This window comes from Oxyura jamaicensis, chromosome 4 (genome assembly GCF_011077185.1).
Source record: "Oxyura jamaicensis isolate SHBP4307 breed ruddy duck chromosome 4, BPBGC_Ojam_1.0, whole genome shotgun sequence".
NCBI classification, from domain to species: domain Eukaryota; kingdom Metazoa; phylum Chordata; class Aves; order Anseriformes; family Anatidae; genus Oxyura; species Oxyura jamaicensis.
Window position 1 is genome coordinate 16,740,152 of NC_048896.1, and position 6,436 is coordinate 16,746,587.

Sequence of the window (6,436 nt, forward strand, 5' to 3'; positions counted from 1 at the left end):
AGAGTGCTGGGCACCACGAAACATAATGTTCCCACTGATCTCCAGTAACAGATGAATAATAACAATTTCAGAGTAATGAGAAGTAATTTGATGCATTCCACTGCGCAAAAAAAATCAGCGAGTCCTTTTGATACTGTACAGACTTTCCTACAAGATAACTGCATTATATAAGAAATGTGATTTTTTTTCCTTATTGTCCAGCTGAAGACAAGGTGTTTTTCTCCCCACTTACAGAGTGTTCAGAAAGGTTGTCAGAACCACCACAAAAAGAAGACAGAAGCATTTCTTATTTTTATTTTTTAATTTGGCTATCATTTTCCCTTGTTTGATGGGAAGCTTACCAAGATAATTGGCTTACAAAGGCAGATTTCAGAGAGTAGTCAGTTCCAGTTCAAAGCTTCAAGCTTTGACAAGCTTCAGACAAAGTACAAACTGAAGTTACTAGTAGCTGAGCTAGTACTACGAGGTGAATACTAGTAGAGATAGTATCCTCCCCCCTTCTGCAAAAACAAATACAAGAACTTTGGAAAGTCCATCCATTTGGAGTCCATTTCAATTTAAACAAAGGAAACTGAGCAGCCAACAACAATAGAAGCAAACAAGAACAAGCAAGAGGTGAAAATAAAGTGCATCGTAAATGATGCGCAGTAATTTAGGTTCTGTCTCCATTTCTCACCGACCTTACTAAATGCAAACCCATTTCATTTTTAACATAAAACGATGATTTAACATTAAAATCTTGACAGAGCATATGAGAAGTTTAGTGGCTTTTCAATGACAGAGTCAGACCCAGCTACAGTTGTCAGTGAAGTAAAGGAGCCTGGAATATATATAATATATATCTATATATTTTATATATATATTTAGGTTCTTCATAGTATCTCAATCTCCAGGGATACAATATATTTATTTTTTTAAAATAACCTGTTATTTCTTTCATACCACATTAATAATCCTGTACACTGATATAGGCTTTCAGTTTTATAGACCAGACTTATCTGGGGTGATGGAGTGTATTTTTAGGAAAACATTACCATCGGTTATCCTAGAGAGAGAAAAATCACAGCTCAGCTTGGGTTGGAAGGATTCTTAACATCATCCAGTCCCAGCCCCCTGCCCTGGGGGAGGACACCACCAACTAGCTCAGGTTGCCCGAAGTCCCATCCAGCCTGGCCTTGAACACTTCCAGGCACCCACAGCTCCTCTGAGCAGCCTGTGCCAGTGCCTCACCACCTTCACAGTGAACCATTTCCTTCTAACATCTAATCTAAATTCCCCCTCTTTTTAGTTTAAAGCCGTTCCCCCTTGTCCTATCATTATCTGAGTAAAAAGTCACTCTCCGTCTTTCTTACAGGCCCCTTTCAAGTAAGGAGAGGCAAAACTAAAAGATTATCACAGGAGGATATTCAAGTCTACCTGCTACTAGAAAAAAAAAGGTGATCTGAATTTCCAAGAGCTCCCAGATCTCATTGCTTTACATCAAAACAGAGTCAGCTGCAATTCCCCTTCCCACTGCAGGCAGACGTATCCCCACCCCCCCAAGCTGCGTTAAGACGGCTGTTGAGGAAACCACAGCTGAAAGTTTTGAGACCCTCTGTTGCCCCCCCAGGACAGCCCAACAAGCCGTGCAACGCAAGCACGCAGAGCTGCCCATCTCGCCCCACGTGAGAGCCCAGCAACAAACCTAGCAGCTCGGTCACCCTGCCCTTACACAGCCCAGTGACAACCCCGTCGGTTTTACACAAGGTGGAGCGGCTTCAACCACTGACAAGTTGTGCTTCTGCCCCAGAATATCCACGAGATATCCACTTTGCAGGTAACATTCCACCCCATCGTCACTTTTCCCAACTTCTGTGTATAAGAGAGAGGAGGGAATAGATGCTTTTCCATTTTTACTTACAAGAAAGCCACGAGGGTTAACAAAGCAGTTGGTCCATGGTCAGCTCTAGGAGGCGTTCCCTCCTCATGGCTGCAGGTCAACAAATCTCAGAGCACAGTTACCAGCTTCCAAGACAGCTTGTGCAAAAAGAGGATCGGGGTTCTCAATTTGCCAAAAGTTCTTCTGGCATGCTTAGAAACGTGAATTTAGGCTCCTGTTAAAATATTGGTGCCCCTGACTTTTACATAGCACTTTGGTTTCGCAGCACGCAACCTATGGCTAGGCGGTGGAGGACTTCACTGTGAGACTGTTGATGCTAAAAGCTTACAGATGTTCGAGGGAAGACCAGACAAGTTAACATAAGAGAAACTGAGGGGGGTTTAAAGTGCGTAGACACCATCTGTCTGAAGCTGTTCTTGAACAGCACATTCTTGGGAATGTTTGGGGAAAGTATCTCTAAAATTATATTGCAATATTTTTCTCTATCCAGCAAAAAGAAATGGCCTGAACAAGGCCTTGTGATATAGGACCTCAGGCCTAAGCTTGAGTAGTTAATTCCTGGGTCAGCAGCAAGACAGACAAGTAACGTAGAGCCTCCAGTGCCATTTCCACCCACAAGCAGGCATTGCAGCCTGGAAGATGCTCTCCAAACGGGGATTCTGGCCCCGCAGCTGACTGGTTGGACCAACGCACTTCATCATCCAGCGAGAGTCAAGCTGGACATTTATCTGCTGGCGATTACGGAAAGACCAAGGAATGTCTAGGTTGTTTTCCCAACTTTATCCCAACAACTACGTGCTCTACAGGATAAGCCAGTTAATTTCTTTGTGTCTAACTCTCCTCGCTGGGGTAAGCTTTCACCTTCATTTTAAAGAAGTTGCATATTAAAGGTTGAAAAAAGTTGTAGTCATAGCACATGATCTTTTTTCTGTAGTTACGAAAGGCGAAGGATGTCTTTTCTCCCTGTGTTATTCTAGACTCTTCTTTAAACAGCTCTGCAAACTTAAAGCCATCTGGTAGCAGCTGTGTGTTGACTGCACACCTGTGCTTGAGCTGAAGTGGGGAAAAGTTCAATAAGGATTATACTGTAGGTGCCAGAACGTCTCATTCCTTCCAGAAATATTGCAAAGATTTAATACTCCCTCCTGCTTCCCCTTAACTGGTTTGTGCTTTATTCAGAGCGCACAGATTAGAAAGACAAAGCGTTTTCTGGAGAGTACAAAGCCCCTTCTGCTAGGCGCATAGCAGAAGTTTCCATGAATCTCTGTTGATCCTGGACCTGCGCTTGCAAAGCTATATTGATTCAGGACAAAAATAGGCCTTTGGCTGGGTACTGTGGCTTTCCATAGATATCTACTCACCAACAAGCCAAAGCAAACTGTACTAGCAGTGAAAAAACACCATTCTGAACAACTAGACAATGCCGACCTTGCTAACACTTGCAGCTGCAGGGACCATACAGTCAAGTGCAATTAGGGAGTACGCTCGGGACGGTATCTCCAATCATTTCCTTATCTAACCCTCCTTTTAAATTCAAGAAAATAAGAAATCTGCGTGCATGGCTTTTAAAGAAATGATCATTCACAAAAGAACCTTTCAACGTGTAGAGCAGGACGAGCTAAACAGGTCAATAATGATTTTTATTTTGTATATAGCATGGTAGTGCTACCCTGCTGTCGGTTCACTCACTTCGGTCATTCCTGCAAGGACACACATTCCTCTAAGTTCTCTCTAGAGCTCAGCAGTCAAAGATACGGGGTCTCCCCCATACTTTATTCTTATTAGACCAGGGCTGCTTGCCAGAAGCTAGCACTGGCCTTCTGCCATTGATTTTAGGTTAAATCCTTCCCCAGCTCCCATCTTGTTCCCACCTCTTCTTTATCAAGGCAATGCCCTGCAGCCCCTGCTCCAACTCAGCGCTCAGCAAAAGCCCTTGCATGGTTCTACGAATGCAGTGTTGTTAATTGTTAAAGGCATTATCATCTGAATGAAAAATAAACCTCAACCTTCTGCAGATAATTATTATGACCCTGTGGCATTCTTTGTACCATCCGTCTTTTCATCTCTGTTATCATTAGTAAGATTTTGAAATAAGGAGCATTCTCTCAAATAGGAACATTCAGAAGCTGAGCAAAACCCCCGGCATTTTCTCAAGGAGCAGGACTATAAACATAAAGCCTTGCGACATTTCAAGTTAGGCAACTATTTTCCCTGCTACAGTGTTCTTGTAGTTAATGACTGTGTAGATTTGGTGAGTGTTCAACAGCTGGCATGAAGTGCTGTGGGATTTTTCAGCATTAAACAATCTGCGTGAGATACAATTTCCTTCTAGACCCCTCGTCTCTCCATTAATCCATCCAAATGAAGCAATGCAATATCTCATCTAAGTTTAGCTGCTCTCAAAATCCTTTTCTATTAGATATTAGTCACACTTAGATGCCCACTCTCCCTAAAATCCATGGATGCTTCTCTTCTAGGGGGTAGTTTCTCTTCTAGGGGGTAGTGATAACACATCACCTGCGAGGGCAAAGCAAGAGATATGCCCCAAATAGCTTCCTTATGAAACATGGTTATCCAGAGCCGGGGGAAAGCAATTATTTTTCTTCTGAAAAAAATAAAATATAACCAGAAGCACGTTTCAATCCATATGTTAACTTTCAACAGAGAGCATCTGTGTAATCCGGAGTTCACAATTTCGTCTCACAGGGAAATCTTTCAGCACTGCAACCGAATTCAGGAAGAGAAAAGAGCAGAACTCAGGTATCTCTCATCATGAAGTTCAGATAAAGCAAGCGTGTTGGGTTTGGGCACAGATGAAGGTAAGAAAGAAAAGTAAGCTTTTCTGTGAAAGACAGAAAGAATGCATCATATGAACTTCCAGACAGTTTCCATTCCCTACAAACAGGAGTATTCATCAATCCCGTCTTGAAATGAAGGCTGCATGGTTAGAAATACTTACACTTTTATACAGAAGGAGAGCAGGCCCCGTGTCCTAGGCCCTCCACAAAAGAGGGCTGGTTAAAATCCCAAACCAGACATGCAAGCTACGTTCAACCAGCCAGTTTTACTTGCAAAGTCTTTGAGTTTTGGGTGTCTGAGGCAGATTGATTTTTCAGTTTCAGCAAGGTCACCTGCTCTACATCTCGCTCTGCTCTACATCTCGCTCTGTTGGTCTGAGGACCCAGCTTTCAGCTAGCCAGGCAGTTGCACAAAGGCTGCCAGACCTTGGTTTCCATTCTCCTGAGAACTGGCACCAGAGGGCAAATGAAAAAAGACGTCCTGCCAAACGTAACAGGGTCAGCAGGAAAGCGCTTGGGTGTGCTGAGCTGGGACAGTACTCAACCTAACCGCCTGTTAGAGTTAAGGTTTTGTCAGAGGTGCCTACTATGAAGTAAAGGAGCTTTGATACACCATTAATCTAGCTCTAATGACGTTCTGTCCCCCTACTCCCAAATAATCACAGATCTGCTAACAAAGCAGATGACTTCTAACAGGTCATGTAGCCCTGTCACGGAGGGCTGCTTCGTATCATCTCTGGCCTGACCTGGACTGAAAACGGGGGCTTCAGCAGCAGGCATTCACAACACACAGTGGCCTTCAGTTGGTGTGTCTCTTTCACTGCACTCTTATTCCCCCTAACGTGATAATAGTCTGATGATACAGCTCAGAGACTACATTTAGTAAACTCGTATTGGTAAGTCCTTCTTCAAGTGCCAAGGTCTGCCATACTGACAAAAAAAAATACTTATTTGTAGACTCACATTCCACTCCATTAGAGCCACGCTATTATTTCTTAGTGATGCAGTAAGTGCCCTATGCAATGGGTGTAGTGTCAAAGATAATTTCGTTGTTTTATGGTTAAAAATCAAAAGCTTTGATTCTTTTGGTGCAAGTTGTGGCCAAATTGGTTCAGCAGTAGGCCAAAGCTCTCGCTAATTCAATGAGGAGTGTTTCCTTCATTGCCCTTCTTATGACAATGTGTGCCCTGGCAGCCAGGAGGGCCAACCGAACCCTGGGGTGCATCAAGCACGGCCTTGCTCGTCGGTCAAGGGAAGTGATTGTCCCGCTCTGCACTGGTTCGGCCTCACCTCGAGCACTGTGTGCAGCTCTGGGCACCACAGCACAAAAAGGACATTCAACTGATGGAGAGTGTCCAGAGGAGGGCAACGAAGATGGTGAAGGGCCTGGAGGGGAAGACGTATGAGGAGTGGCTGAGGTCACTGGGCCTGTTCAGCCTGGAGAAGAGGAGGCTGAGGGGGGACCTCATCGCAGTCTACAACTTCCTCGCGAGGGGGAGCAGAGAGGAGGGTGACCTTTCTCTGTAATCACCAGTGATAGGACCCATGGGAACGGTGGTAAGCTGAGGCATAGGAAGTTTAGGCTGGACATCAGGAAGAGGTTCTTCACTGGGAGGGTGGTCACACACTGGAACAGGCTCCCCAGGGAAGTAGTCACTGCACCAAGCCTGTCTGAATTTAAGAAGCGATTGGACTGTGCACTTAGTCCCATGGTCTAAACTTTTGGGTAGACCTGTGCGGTGCCAGGAGTTGGACTTGA